The sequence below is a fragment of the Pezoporus occidentalis genome, unplaced genomic scaffold (assembly GCF_034315485.1).
Source record: "Pezoporus occidentalis ecotype Australia unplaced genomic scaffold, CSIRO_AGI_Poc_V1 ctg45, whole genome shotgun sequence".
In the NCBI taxonomy this organism is placed as follows: domain Eukaryota; kingdom Metazoa; phylum Chordata; class Aves; order Psittaciformes; family Psittacidae; genus Pezoporus; species Pezoporus occidentalis.
This window is the reverse complement of record NW_026915780.1, coordinates 504,484-520,112: the sequence shown is the minus strand read 5'-3', so window position 1 is coordinate 520,112 and position 15,629 is coordinate 504,484. Positions and strand designations below refer to the sequence as shown.

The following is a 15,629-nucleotide window of genomic DNA, read 5'->3' as shown; positions in this document are numbered from 1 at the left end:
AGCTGCCGGACTTTAAATTTCTGGGAAATAGCTTTTGGTTCAAAGAACTAAAGCTCTTCCTGGAGCTGAGGTGATGTTTATCATCCTTAGGTACTGGTCCCAGCAATTACCCATAGCAGTTGAGGCCCTTGAAAGCCCTTTGCTCCACTGCAGTTTCTCTGACCCTCCAATATGACCATATGTAGTGAAGGGACAAGAGGTAATGGGTTTAAACTGAAACAGGGGAAGTTCAGGCTGGATCTAAGGCACAAGTTCTTCCCTGTGAGGGTGCTGAGGCGCTGGCACAGGGTGCCCAGAGAAGCTGTGGCTGCCCCATCCCTGGCAGTGTTCAAGGCCAGGTTGGACACAGGGGCTTGGAGCAAGCTGCTCTAGTGGAAGGGGTCCCTGCCCGTGGCAGGGGTTGGAGCTGGAGGAGCTTTAAGGTCCCTTCCAACACAAGCAATGGCTGTGAGTCTATGATATGGATTTCTTAGGAATGCATTTTATGGCTCTCCAGAATGGTCATATCAGAACCCAGCCTTGACTGAGGAACCATTATTCAGTGTTCTCCCAGCACTTGAGGTTTTGTGTCTGAAGTGTCCATGTGTTGCTGGGGAACAGCCTGGATCATCAAATTAAATCCATTTGGGCTTCACCTCTTTGTGTAAGGACAGACAGACGTGGGAGCTGGTTCTTTGTGAGTGCTTCCACGTTTGCTGCAGGCATGGAGGGGGGATGGGGCTCCCTCTCATCAAACAGTCAAAACTTTGCCCAGGGTGAAAACTTGGTACCTAAACACACAGGATGTGGTGTGAGCGGGAATAGAAACACATCTGGAGTTCCAGGTGATGCTGCCCCTACAGCAGTGCTCTTGGTGAAGTCCATGTGGGAAATCCAGCAGCTCGAATGGGAGCTGGAAGCATTTCACAACCTTCCAGCCATCACTGTCTGGACAAGACCTCATCTGTGATACTGCTGGAAAAGGGGAAGGATTAACGCCTTTCTGAAAACCGTAACTAATCATTAGGAGGAGTCTTGTTCTCAGAGGTCTTGTTTTATACAGGGGGTTTGTTATGTTGTCCCCCAAATCTTTCTGCTCTTTTTCATGTTTGAAGGGCTGTGTGTACCCAAGCCAGCACTGCTCCTATATAGGCTGTTCTTCATCTAAGCGGTGGGACTGTGATGGTCAGTGCTCATGTAATCCTGGAGGGGAAAAAGGACTTTTTTTGTACCTTCTGTCATGGGACTTCACCACTTGCTTGAGTGTAATGAAGGACTTGCCTTGCTCGAGTTACTGCTCCAACTCAGCACGTCTGGATGTAAGTGTGGTATATTCATCCTGTGTGCTCAAGGTGTCTGGAAAGCTGGACATTCAAGCGAGTAAAAATGTAACTGCAGCAGCAGCATTTAAGCTTCATCCTTAATCTTGGCCCTTCGAATGCAGCTTAACTCTGGGTAAAGACTTCATTATATCAAGAGCATTTGGATTGCACCCAAATTCCTATTAGCTAGATCTGGAGTATAAATAAACCTGATGCCCAGAATGTGCTGTCCTTGCCAGTGGGAGAATCATGGTCAAAATCTATCGCTCCTTTATGGACAGTGCTCTATTTAAAGGAGCAGCAGAGCCTCATCCTTCTCCCTAACTGTCTTGGCTGTGTGTCCGTTCAGTTTGGGAAGCAGAGAGGACGCTGTCGCTGTTACTGATGGCTCTGCTGGGCTGGTGTGCCACATCTGGTGGCCTCTGCGGAGGGCAGGGGGGAGCAGCAGCTCGTGCTCAGCAGTCAGATTGGCCGTGTCAATCAGTCTGTGTGGAGTAGGAAAGCGTGTGGCCAAGAGGAGCCCAGAGTCCAGACCATCAGTGGAAATGGGAGGATGTTTGCCCAGTCACATGTTTTAGCCTAAGGAAAACACTGCCTGTTCTTACCTGTAGGACCAGTGCAGATGTGGTGCTGATGGTGAGACCTGGGCATGAGATGCAGGGTGGAAGGCTGTTGGGCAGGGCCTCAAGAAGGAGTAGAGCTGGGTTAGAGCAGGCACGGTGGGTATCTGAGCTATTGGTACAGAGAAGGGGTGAAGCAGGTCTGTAAACTGGGGGAAAGAAGAACGTGTTGAGAATGACAAGAAGCTGCTGGGATGGCCTGCACTAGACCAGACCCTTCCTTCCCTCCGTACTCTTCAGCCAAACCTCTGCTGTCCATATAAGTACATTTAACACATGTCACCATTGCAGTGGCCTCCTTCAGCTGGCTTTCCACAGGTGATGTTCTGCTTTACGAGTGTCTGAGGGAAGCTGCCACCGGTCTGGAGGTGATGTGGTAGCTTGAGAAACAACTGCAGTTGCTCAGAACTAGAGCAGCAGAACAAAACTTCTGTGCTGCATGTGCCACATGTACATGGGTTCCTGGTGAGACCAAGGTGGCCAGTGTTCAGTGCATCACTTACACATCAACTCATTATTTCAGAGTCCTGCCCTGTACCTAATTCTCTCCATTCAGGAAGACTGAATTTCATCGCTTTCCTTGAATTTCCCTAAGCAGAACTGGTATGTTCCCTTCAGTTGCTCATCAGCTGCTCTTTCCTGAAGGGTACAGCTTCAGTTTTCACTAAGGCTTGCAATTCCCAGGTCCCAGGAGCACCGTGTCACTTGGGCTGCATGTCCAGCCTCGTAGCTGTTAACATGGTTTCTCAGAGCAGGCATCAGACTGGTAATGCACATTGCTGCTGTAAAATCCATGGTGCTGTGCCTTTGCTGGCAGCACCAGGGCTTGTTACTGTTAGCACAGAGCCAGACCAAGCGCACAGTTACTAGAAAAACATACAAACGATCCAGGTAATTCATGGATGTGCACAAGTGGAAGCAGCCAGAGCTGGTATGGTCGTGTTATGGGTTTAGTATTTTGTCCTTACAGTTTTTTTGCACATAAAATACTTTTATCATGGCCCTGTCACTGATGGGTAAAACAAGGCCTCTGCAGGAGCAGCAGGCAGACCAGCGGCCTGGAACTCAGACTGACTCCTGGTTAGAGCAGTGCCAGGACCAGAATGCCACTGAGCATCCCCTGGTGCTGCCTGCAGCCTGTGCTCATGTGTGGTGCTGAGAGCCGCACGCTGCCGGTGCTGCATGCTGGTGACAGTGCTGGTCCAGCAGGGATGGGGCACTCAGGAGGCCGAGCAAACCCTGCAGCACTGCAAGGCTGTGCTCTGTGCTCCCTGAATGGCTCCTCACCAGCTCTCCCTGCCCACAGCCCTGTCATGCACTAAAACCTTGTGGCAAATCTGCTTGTGGATTCTCCTGCACATCTCTGCATGAATCAAGCCTGCAATCTGTGCATGCATTTGCTTTTGCAGCCTGGAAGATCTTTTATTCCTCCTCCCTTTCTTTATCCATTTTACCCCCGAGCTGTGGAACTGTAACCTGTAACAGAACCATTGGAAGGTTTTGATTTTGCTGCTTGTAGCTTAACAGAGCCTTGGTTCCTTTAGCCTTTCAGCACCAAAAGCTACTATGTACAGTAAAACCAAAGCCTACTGCATACTTGCTATATATAGTAAGCTCTAACGTAAAATTTGGAACGCCGGGTTATGACTTCACCTCCAAAGTTGTTCAGGGCTCTGTATGTGCATGTAGCCAGTGCTGCTTGCCAGCAGTTTATGAAGCAACATAAACCCCTCTGCTTTTTCCCCTACCTCTTCTCTTCTGCTCTACCAGGGGCACAAGTGGTGCCTGGCTTCACACAGTGGTTGCTGTGGTAGCTCAGGTTGTAAAAACACCTTCCTGCTCACGTGGGGTGCTTCAGCCCGAAGATGGATGCTTGAGATGTTTCTTGGCCTGGTTTCTGGATGGTTCAGTCAACTCACACCAAGCATCCAACTTAATTACTGCTTCTCAGTCTTCCTCCAAACACTGGGAGTCAGCGTCTCTGCGTACTAATGCAAAGCAGGAGAACAAGTCTGAAATAGCCTGCGCTGCGTGCTTGGGTGTCTGAGCTGCGCCGCTGGTGGCATCCCACTGCTCTGCCTCTTCCCAAAAGCACTCGTCCCTTTGCCTTGTGACTGCTGTGGCTGTGTTTGGAGACACATGGGTCTGTGCTGTGGTGCTGCTCCTGCCTCTGCCATCTGCTGCCCCTCTGTGCCTCCGCTCCCTGCCCCAGACCCATTCCAGGCCCGGTGCCACGGGCCATCCACTGCTATTTCTGACTGCACAGGGGCTGTGCAGATGCCCAGGAATGGGCTCTGTTTATGTGAGCTGCAGCTGCCCAGGGAGATGTGCATCAGCCACAGGGCTTAGCAGCTCCCCTGGAGGCTGTGCTCTGGGCAGAGGGTGTCCGAGCCCATGGGGAGCTGGAGGCAACGTGGGCTGTGCGGTGCCCGTGGGCAGCAGGGGGGTGCCTGTCCCTCCATAGTGCCACCACCCTGCTTGGTGCCCGTTGGATCTGTGCAGGAGCAGGGGCTGTGCTGGATCTTGGGGTACAGAGGAGTGTGCAGGGGGCCAGGCCCTGCAGAGCAGCCCCATCCACAGCACTGGCTGATTCCATGAGGAGGAGAGAGCTCTGGGTAAAGAGCCTGGAAACTTTTCTTCAGAGCTTTAGAAATGAATATCAAAATGGAGTTCCCAGCTTTCCTGGGATTGTGTTTATTTACTTGTTTGGGGTTTCAACTCAGATGGAGGTGCTTACTGCAGCCGCAAGCCACGTGTGCTCACTGAGCATGGAAGTTGGGCAGGGAGGGACCTTGGGCAGGGGCTGGGGAAGCCCTTGCTGCAGGAGTCCTCTTGTCAGTGGGTCAGGCTCTAAAGTTTGTCCTAATTCTGTTGCGGTTAAGCAACCTGGAGAAGGCTCCTTAAGGGGAGACCTGAGAGCAGCTCCAGTGCCTAAAGGGGCTGCAGGAAAGCTGGAGAGGGCTTGGGCCAAGGGCCTGTAGGGACAGGCCAAGGGGAATGGCTTTAACCTGCCCGAGGGGAGACTGAGATGAGCTCTTAGGCAGAAGCTCTTCCCTGGGAGGGTGCTGAGGCGCTGGCACAGGGTGCCCAGAGAAGCTGTGGCTGCCCCATCCCTGGCAGTGTTCAAGGCCAGGTTGGACACAGGGGCTTGGAGCAAGCTGCTCCAGTGGAAGGGGTCCCTGCCCGTGGCAGGGGTTGGAGCTGGAGGAGCTTTAAGGTCCCTTCCAACACAAACCAGTCTGGGATTACAGCATCCCAAGCATGCTGGTGCATGGGGACCCTGCTCGCTCCAGCTCTGCCCTGCTCAGGAAACTCGTGCCTGGATACTTCAGGACAAGGCACAGGACATACTTAGCACCCCTCCATGGCACAGGTTGCACCCCAGGCCTGGGCCTTTTGCCTTCATGAGCACAGCACTGAGAGGGTTCCTGCATGTGCCGGCGATCCAGGGCTGCACCGCCACCACCAGCGCTCCCAGACCAGCTCCAGGTGAAGACCAGGACACATGCTGGAGTCAGGGACCCACCTCCTGCACATGGTTCCTCTGGGAAGCTGGAGTGCCGTGCCATGGAGCCCTCTGCTACCACAGCCCTGTGAGCAAGCAAGCCCTGGTTACCCTGCATGTCCTGGCAGGCTGGCAAGTGACAGCCCCATGAAGCCTCCTCATCTCCTCCACCCAAGCAGCTTGCTTTGAGGGGTATTTCCTGCTCATATGCCATTGACAGCACTGCCAGTCACTCTTCCTGCAGACATCTCCCCTCAGGAAGGGCAGTGAAGCAGCCCCAGCGCAAGCTCAGGGGGAGCAAGCCCTGCAGCGGAGGGATGGGGCCAGGGCACCCCGAGGAGCTCTGACAGGCAGCAGCCTGAGGAAACCCATCCCTCCTTCCCGTGGTGCCCTCCTGCAGGAGGAGGGCCGGGACCCCATCCCTGACCCATTGATGGTGTGCTGGAACCACCTCTGGCCCCCCAGGCATCAGGGCATGGGTGACTTCAGCCAAGCTGCAGCTGCGCTCTCCTGTGTTCCACTCCATCACCTGAGCACCTCTCTGTGAAAATCCAGCATCGGGTTCAAGGGGTTTCTGCTTTCTGCATGGAAAAAGGCTCAGGGTTTTGGCATGAGTCAACACAGAGCAAGTCATCATTCATGAGGAAGTCAAGCCAGTAATCCTGCTACAGTCCACTCCTTGTGCTGCAGAGAGCACACAGGAAACACGCTTTATAAAGAACACAATTCTGTCTGATCCTACAATAGCATGAACCTCACACAGGTTCAACAGGACCTGCCCTGGCAGTTAAAAGCAGTAACTCCTGCAGAAATTAATCAACTTGTTGGAAAAAAGCCTTCATTAAAACTCTGCCCAGCTCCTCCCTTTCAGAGACAGGATCCCCAGAGAGGTTACACAGGTACTGCAGGCAGCTGATGGAGCCCATGTGGGAAGGCTCAGGGGAGCATTTGTGACCCCCCCGCTCAGGCCAGGGGAGTCACATTCACTCATGCAGGTGGAGGAGCCACACGTGGACCTTTGCTCCATGCTGCACCCATAGAGACAGCAGCACAAAGAGCCTCCTGCTGCCCATGGGCACCAGGACCAGCCCGGCAGCCCTAGCACAGGGAAGAGACACAGCCCTGACAAGGGACAGGTGTCAGGATCCCACCTTGCTCCCAATCCAGGGTACAGATGGCACCAGGAGAAGCAAGAGAGCATCCCAAAACTGACTGGAGAGCTGGAGATTTGGGGTATGGGGACTGCACTCCAGAAAGTCAAGGTATTAAGCCCCATCTCCATCATCATTGCTGGGCGTTTCAGCCTGGTTTGGGTTGGAAGGGACCTTAAAGCTCCTCCAGCTCCAACCCCTGCCACAGGCAGGGACCCCTCCCACTAGAGCAGCTTGCTCCAAGCCCCTGTGTCCAACCTGGCCTTGAACACTGCCAGGGATGGGGCAGTAATCTCAGCAGATAAATCAGTTTTCTGCACTCTGCCACAGCTGTTAAATCAGAACTTGTGAATGGCTTTATTTGATCCAAAACTTTGGGGTTCTATCATGAATAAGCACTTGGCTTCAGCAGAGCTTCCTTGGCTTTCCTTCTGACATCCAGCTCAGCACATGGGCTGCTGGATCATGCCGTTGTCTTGAGTCAGTGGGCCTGCTGTGTGTTGGTTACTCATACATGTATCGATACTGCAGCAGTGTCGTGTTTTATCTCCAGCAGGGAGCAGCGGCTTTTGCAGGTTTATTTAACAAATCCCCCAGGTTTTCCAGCAGTGAGGTGGGAGTGCCGGAGCAGCCCGTGCTGTGTTGCTTCTCCTGGGTGCGTGCTGGAAACTCCTGCTTCTGCTCCTGGTTGTTTAGAACAGACCCTGAACTCTTGCAGGGGTGGCCTCTGGGGCTGCAGAGCTCTGTGTGTCCAGGACACGCACCCATGCATCCACAGGCACAGAGGAGGGCAGGAGGTTTGACACTGCGGGATGTGGCACATCCGTTGTTCTAAAGCAGTGTGGGGTTTTGCCATTAGCACCAGCTTTCTGCTCCCAGGGAAGAGAATCCCTGATCTTTGTCCCCAGGTCATCTCAGTGGGCAGCCATGGTTCAGCCGCATTCCTGTCCCAGATCCCCATCCCATCCCTCTGCCCAGGAAGGACAGCATCTGCCCTGGCACAGGCAGAAGCCTTCACTGGGGGGTGGTTTGGCATCCTGCTCTTGTGCTGCTTCCTTCCTCCAAGTGTGACAATCCCGGAGAATAAAACCTGCCTGAGGGCTTGCTGCTCCTCAGCAGGGAAATGCACCTTTTCCTGGTTAGACCAAACATTCCCAAGCTGTAACCTGGCTCTAAAGGGTCAGCTTTCTGCAAAAACCACGGGAGAGCCATTCTGCCCATGGACCTCACTGAGGTTTAGGTAGGTGCCAGGTAATAAGCTGCGAGTCTGTTGTGTGCTCTTGAAAACCTCAGCGTCCATTGGAAGGCAAGTGAATAGATTCTTCTGCAAGATCAGGTATAAATTTATACTCCATCCACTACAGGTGACAGAGCCTTGTTGGGAGTTATCCCAGATTCCTAGGAGCAGGATGGTTCAAGTGCATGAAATCTGGTTGCAGTCCTCCTCTGGAATGTAGGAGTTAGGGCATTTGTGGTGCAGTGCATCAGCTCTTTAGGTCTCAGCTGTATGGTGATACTGCAGATCCTTCTGGATGCTGAGTCTGGGCAGATCAGTGTTGCTTTGGTTCCATGCCCACAGCAGAGCTGCTGCTGCAGTTTCAGCAGCGCTGGGAATGTGATCATCTTCCTGTGTTTGCTGTTGTGTTCTTGGCTTTTATTGTGCTCTGTATTTGTAAGTGAGGGTTTTTTAAAGGTCTTTGATCTTTTGCTTCATAGCAGTAATCCTGTTTGTCAGGAACATGGGTTTGAGCCTGAGTGTCCTGTGGCTGGTTTGGCAGGGAGGTGGGTTAGGGCTGGTCAGGCTTTTGAACTAGCTCAAACTGTTTTAGATGAGAAATTAGCAAGAAGTTCTTTGCCTAAGAACTCAGCCTAAGAGCTCATCTCCATCTCCCCTCGGGCAGGTTAAAGCCATTGCCCTTGGCCTGTCCCTACAGGCCCTTGTCCAAAGCCCCTCTCCAGGTTTCTTGTGGCTCCTTTAGGCGCTGAACACTGTTCTAAAGCCTCCCCTGATCCAGGCACCGCAGCAGCAATAGATGTCTTCAGCCACCGCAGGTACTTGGAACAGCTTCTGTGCAGTTTGTTCTCAAGGGGAGAATAATCCTATTTCGTAGGTAGCCTTAGAAAAGCAGAGGCAGATGTTCTTCACGTGGTGTGTTGTGCAGGGCCGCGTGGCAGATTAACCTGCGGTAACCCACCCCGAGCAGCGCTTAGTCTTCAAGGCAGAGGCCGAGGATTCCTTATCGTCGCTGAGCTGCATATCGTGGCTGTCTTGGAGAAAATGCCCGCTCTCGCTCCGGGTTTGTTCCCTTGGCAAAGCTTGTCCTGAAGCTGTGGGTGCCGCTGGTGCTGCCAGCCGGGAGCCGGAGCATTCCTGCCTGTGTGCGGAGGCCAGCGGGGCACGAGCCCGGCCGCGGCTGCCGGCCCTGCGCTCCCTAACCTCTCCCTCTCGCTTTCTTCAAGGTGTCAGAAGACAGAGCCCAGCTGTTCTCCAGAGGGCCACCAGTCTGCAGGGAGCCGGGAGAGGCCGGAGGGTCCGCGCGCAGCAGGAGGACGCGGCGCATTCCCTGTCACACGCTGCTTTGCACCGGGGACGGGCCCCGGCAGGAGGCTCTTCTGGTGCGAGGCTGGCGGGAAGGTCTGGAGGATGTCTCACCCTAGCATGAGGATTTGACCAGTCACACAGCAGTGAACTGGGAGAACAGCAAAACCGACAACCCGGAATGTATTTATTACGTCAAAGTTAGCTATTCTTGATAAACCCCCCAGATTATTGCTGCTGCTGCTTATTTTACTTACAGATTTCACACACTCGTTCATTTTAAAGCTACCAAACTTTTCCTCAATACTGTACTCCAAGAAGTGTAATTGGAGCAGGACATGCAATAGAATGAAATCATTGTAGTGTCTTAAGTACCATGGACTCACTTTTGTGTCTATTAAACCTTGGAAGATGTGCAACACGGAACTATGTGGCTGTCATTGCGTGTGTTAAAGCTGCTTCGTGTCGTTCACTGCAGAGCTGAGGGAACGGGTATTGTCAGGTAGGTGAATCCAGCTGTCACCAGGTACCTTGGATGATGTGTCCCAGCGTGTGCTTTCAGTCACCTGGAACCACAGGCTGGAGCCTCAGCTCGCTCTCGTGGCTCCGGTTGGAGAGTGAATTGATGTTCTGAACTCACTTGTGTTCACACCAGGCCCCTTGAGCACGTGGTGTTGGATAGGAAGGATTTTCATCCTTACACATGACTGGAGATGGTTAGCAGGCTTTATAAACCAGAAAGCAGCCTGCAGGTTTGGTAGCAGCTTTAGAGCAGGAATGGCTGACAGACTGAAGTGAGCTATGGACAGGCTTTTGAAACTCTTGTCAGTTAATTTCTGGGGCTTGGACAAGCTTTTGAAACTGTCTCAGCTCATCTGGGGGGTTTGCGTTAGTTTTGCCTTCGGTTCCCTCGGTCTAAAAGCATTAGTGTGTGGTAATCTGCTCTTTCTGATGCTGGAGAAAGCAGCTCCGAGTTGTCCCTGCTGGGTGACAGCTTGCCTGCGTGTCAGATGTTGCCTTCGAGCTGCCAGGGTCATTGTGCAGGTTCCTGATTGTTCTTCCTCTGCTACGGCAAACACTGTGCTGAGCTCTTGTCCAGTTAAAGGGCGAGCAGGCGGGCGGACATCCAAGCTCGTGTTTTCCTGGTTCATACTGGTTCATGTTGTGGTCTTTTGCGTGTCAGCAGCAGAGGTCAGAGCTTCCCTTTTCTGTTTAACAACAGCAGAGTTTAACAAGAGTGCAGCACCAAACCCCTTCTGCTGAGTCTCAGTACGGGCACACAGCGAGTCAGAGCTGCTTCCCTCAGTTGGTACCCAGTTGGCTGCGGTGTAAGGCCCGCAGGCTGCAGCGCAGGGCTGAAGCAGGACATCAGTCTCCCAGGTCCGGCTTTGGCCACCTCTGCAAACAAATCAATAAGCTTCCTGTTCTCCAAACCCAAGTGTAAAAGGCGGCAGTGTGCGGGCAGGAATGTGCTCTGCACCTTGTGTAAGGGCTCTGTGCAGCCGTTGTTTACCTGGGCATGGCGCTGCCCATCCCCAGCTCCGCGGGCCAGGCTGCTCTGCGCACGGAGTGCTCCCGCAGCAAACAGCTCGGCCTTTCTCAGCCCGGCCCGTCTGTCTTCAGGAGTTCCTTTGGGGCTTGTTTCTAGCATCTTCTTGAGCCAGGCCCAGGGTTACCTGGTGGCCACGGAGGTTTATGGGGTTTCTGCTCACACAGTTCTTTATTGTACGCAACCCCTGCCCAAAGGCGTTGCCAAGCTCTCTGGCTGTAGCCTTGCGGCAGTCACCTGTGTGAGGGGCTATGAGCAGCCCTCTGTCCATTTCAGAAACAAAATTCAAAGGCAAAGAGGGAATAACTGAGCCCTGTGCTCAGGAAAAGCACTTGTCTGCTCCCGGCTCTAGGGAAGGATCCTGCCTGCCTGTGGAAGGGCTGCTCATGGTTGAAGGAGGTGCCAGGAGCTACAGGTGCATCCTGTGCTCTCCTGAGAAGGCTCATGGGTGTCACTGCAGTCCCATCAACAGGCAGTAGCACCCCTGAGGTCAGTGCTGGTGCAGGAGGGAGCTGTGATACCTCACACCCACAGCTGCTGACCTGACCCTCTGCTGTGCTCTGTGAGACCCCCTGCAGCCCTGCCCCAGCTCTGGGGCAGCAGCACAAGAGGGACGTGGAGCTGTTGGAGCGAGGCCAGAGGAGGCCATGGAGCTGCTGCGAGGGCTGGAGCAGCTCTGCTCTGGAGCCAGGCTGAGAGAGCTGGGCTGGGGCAGCCTGGAGAAGGCTCCTGAAGGGGAGACCTGAGAGCAGCTCCAGTGCCTGGATGATCTTTGAGGCCCTTCCAACCCAAGCCATTCTATGACATGAAATGGATGGAGAAGGTGAGCTCCAGCCCAGCATCTGTCCTCTGAGGCTGGATGTGGTCCTAGGATGGAGCTGTTTAAGAGGGGATGCCCAAGAGCTTTGTCTTGCATGGTAGCTTGGCTGTGCAGTGTAACACACCCCACACGCCCCCCCAGCCCCGGGCACATAAATGTGCTCTGCCAGCTGTCCTTACCCCCGGATGTGTGACATTCCTGGCATAGCTGGGCCCTGGAGAAAGCAAACAATGGGCTTGCACTGCCTGGGGCTCCGTGCCAGTGCAGAGGTAAGGGAAAAATGTGAGCGGTGCCCCTGGGCAGTGCCTGTGTCTGCAGGGGAAGGTCAGAACTGGTTTGCTGCCAGTGCTGGGCACAGACCAAAGAGGAATGGAGGTGGCTGTGCTGGGCCCCCTGTTCTGCCTCACCCCTGTGCCCTGTGGCCTGGCACACGCGTGTCTGTTAACAGCAGCTGTGGCAGTGCAGCACCAGAGTGGGATTCACACAGCCCATGAGCCCCCAGGTTCTGCTGCTTCACTGAGAACCACTGCAGAGCTTCAGCTGCCCGAGGGGAGACTGAGATGAGCTCTTAGGCAGAAGCTCTTCCCTGTGAGGGTGCTGAGGCGCTGGCACAGGGTGCCCAGAGAAGCTGTGGCTGCCCCATCCCTGGCAGTGTTCAAGGCCAGGTTGGACACAGGGGCTTGGAGCAAGCTGCTCTAGTGGAAGGGGTCCCTGCCCGTGGCAGGGGTTGGAGCTGGAGGAGCTTTGAGGTCCCTTCCAACCCCAACCAGGCTGGGATTCTGTGATTCTATGAAGAACAGCAGAAACAGTGCTTAGGAGGCATGAGCGTGGGTCCTGCTCTGAACCAGCGGCTCATGGTGGTTTAAGCACCAGCCGTGCGCAGCATCCCAACAGGAGGCACAGCTGTGGGTCTGTGTGCGGGAGCTGAAGCAGCGGCTCCCTTCACCTCCGTGAAAAGGTGATTCCTCAATTTTGGCAAGGCTTAAAGCCAAGATCTCCAGCAAATTGCTTTCTTTCTGCCTCAGCCGTTATTCAGATGGATGAGAATAATTCCTCAGCAGATTCCAGAGCTCAAGCCAAGAGCGGGGCGATGCTTCCCTTCTGACCTGGTTTTACAGAGCTGATGTAGAAGTTTCTAGATGCCCGTTTCTATAAGGGGAAGTTTGAATGGCTTTCTGCAGGCTTTCATGCTGCCAGAGGAAAACCTACCTGGCGATGCTGGGGAAGAGCCGGTGCTCTCTGCAGCGGGGGCTGTGCTGGATGTGTGCTGGGACATTGCTCTTTCTGACTGATTGTGAAGGATATTTTCTCCCTCCGCTCCGGCCCATGTGCTTGGCTCTGGGTGGTGGGGCCTGCCCCAGCCCATCTCCATTCCCGTTGCACTCCAGGTTCATTACAGCCTCCGCTGCTCCGCACTGTGGGTTTGGGGGTTTCCTCCTGGTTCACACACACACAAACACACACACACAGAATATGTTAGAGATTGGAAGGGACCTCAAAAGATCATCTAGTCCAATCCCCCTGCCGGAGCAGGAACACCTAGATAATGTTCCTTCAGCCCGCAGAGCTGGGTCCCGCAGTGAAGCCCTGCAGGAGCCCAGGGTGTTTGTTATTTCATTCTGATGTTACCCAAAGCAGGACTGACCCCGTTGGTACTTTCGTAATGGGGCATTTTGCTAATGCAGTGAGTCTGTAGATGAAATGTGTGCTTGATGCACGTTCCTCCCCCTTGGCCTCATGTCTCATGTGCCTTGAACAGGTTTTCAGCCCCCCCAGCCCCTCTGCTCCCCGCTGTCCTCATCCAATGCCCCTTGAGCACTGCCCTGCCCGTGCTCAGTACCATGGTGTGCACCCATCCCTTTGGATGACATCCGGGCTGGTGCCTGCAGTAGGTGTCCCTGCACCCAGTGCCCTGCAGGAAGCACCAGGTAGACAGAGGTTGCCCAGCCGTGCTGTGTAGCAGTGCCCAGGCAGGGTCCCTGAGCTGAGCCAAGGGGAAGGGTGCTCTGCTGAGCTAGCATGGAATTGTGGCACTCAGCGTGGGACACTGAGGCACTGGTGGAGATGGAGCTTTGGTGGAGCCAGGTGGAGGGCTCAGACTGACAGTGCAGGAGCTGCAGTGGGGAATGGCAGCAGCCTTGGCCAGCATCCCAAAGGATGCGGTGTGCATGGCCCCTGCCATGGGTGATGGCTGGGATGGGGCCGAGCTGTTGCTGATGGACCCAAACTGGTCTTGTTTGATGTCTGGCTGCTGGGGTGCGGATGGGGGTGCTTTTGGCATTGATTCTGTTGATGGCTTTCCTCTGCCCCATCCTTGTGCTAAACAAGGTTGTCTGCAGAAACCTGGAATGGTTCTGCACGGTTTGAATTTGCTCATGGGTGTGAGCTAATGCGTGGCTGGAAATCAGGCTTTGCTGGTCGGAGCAAGGCACTGTGTGCTCCAGCTAAGTTGAACCCTATCCCATGGATTTACTGCAGAAAGTCCTGGACACGAGCATGTGCAAGTGATCAGTGATGCAGTTGGTGCTTGGGTATCACAGGCACCAGTACCTGTATCAGGGAGCTTTAACTAAGGATCCTCATGTTGCTGTAGCCTCTCAAACCACATTTACTGGTGCTGTCCCCAACTGAAGCTCTGCTGCTGGAGGAACCCAGAGTTTTCCCAGAGCGTGGAGGCCTGGCTGGGGCCAGGCAGCTTCAGCAGCTAATCCTGGAGCTCCTCAGTGGCTGCTGATGCAAAGCGGGCTCCCAAAGTGCTCCTGTTGAGTGGAAAATGATAGGATTTGGGTCTGTCCCAGCAGGGAGGGGCAGAGCCGCCTGTGTCCGTGTGTGCCGCTCCCCTGAGCCAGTTTTACAGCAGAAAGACCAAGTGAGGAGCCCGTGCTGCTTCCTCAAGACAGATCCATGGGTGAACATCAGTTACCTGACGGTGCTTTTAGATCCAGGAATCCCTCAGTGTAAGTGTGCATTGGATTAGATGGGGTATGTAGTGAGGGTGACGCCCTGGTGAGAGGGTTTTGAGGAAAATGGTGTTTATATGGCAATGTTAATCACAGAATCCCAGCCTGGTTTGTGTTGGAAGGGACCTCAAAGCTCCTCCAGCTCCAACCCCTGCCACGGGCAGGGACCCCTTCCACTAGAGCAGCTTGCTCCAAGCCCCTGTGTCCAACCTGGCCTTGAGCACTGCCAGGGATGGGGCAGCCACAGCTTCTCTGGGCACCCTGTGCCAGCGCCTCACCTTGTGATGTGGAGTTCATGACACCGAACCCGTTTGAGGATCACTTTACTGGCCTGGTTTCCTCCCATTTCAGTATTTAAGTGTTGCATTCCCGTTCTCCATCTTTCTCCACATGAAAACCGGGTGATCATCACGTTGGTTCTTGTCTCTTGGCTGGTTTCTGACTGTAGTTGCTCGGTGGGTTCATGGGAGGGACTCTGTGAGATGTTGTTGACACACACGTGAGCTGGCAGCTCCTCCTGTATCCATGTGTTCACCGGTGTATGAGGGGCCCCTGGGCTTGCCCTGGATCCCGGTGGGTTCCCTGCCCTGGGCACCCCCAGCCCCGTCCTGCACGGACGTTTCTTGGTGTGACAAGTGCAGCCCAAGGAACAGGAGCGGGGCCTGGGCAGGGATTGCCTTTGGAAACATCTGGTTCACATTTCTGTCCAGGGCCTCCTGCTTGGAAACATCCTTTAAATTAAGGGGAGAAAGGCTGTTCAATGTAACACAGTCCCTGGAGAGGCTTACAACCGGCCGTAGGAGCTGCGCTAACACAGCTTCACCCTCACACATGGATACCTGGTGGGAAGGAAACTCCACAGCCCCCGTGTGCAAACCTCTCAGCAAATGGGATTTGTAGCTCCAGTTTGATCTCCTCTGATCCCGCCTGTGCCTCCAGGTTGGGGTCCCCCCATAGCAGGCCCCGGGCACCAGCATGTGCGGGGGATTGCGGGTTGGGTGCCATGAGCCAGCAGCTCTTCAGCACCTCAGAGCAGGGGGATGCTGCAGACACAGTGGCAGCGCCGTGTTGATGGGACCAGCGCTGGGGACTGCCCCTCCCCTGGGCATCCCCTGCCCCGTGGGGCAGAGCTCGGGGCCGTGGCTGGGATCGGGTGAGATGCGGCCCTCCCGTGTGGTCTGTGT

General features: G+C 54.5%; 1 protein-coding gene across 4 annotated transcripts in view; it reads left to right on the top strand.

Moving 5' to 3' along the window:
* PWWP2B (PWWP domain containing 2B) overlaps nt 1–15,629 on the top strand; it is a 45,633-nt gene that overhangs the window by 9,120 nt on the left and 20,884 nt on the right. Inside the window, exon 3 of one of the 4 annotated variants that reach the window (XM_062635153.1) lies at nt 9,038–9,542. The exons of 2 other annotated variants lie outside the window; for them this stretch is intronic. The gene's annotated coding sequence lies outside the window, so the exon portion shown is untranslated. Of the gene's footprint in view, nt 1–648; nt 1,524–9,037; nt 9,543–15,629 lie in introns of those variants that run through there. One more of the 4 variants, XM_062635155.1, reaches the window with a different exon arrangement.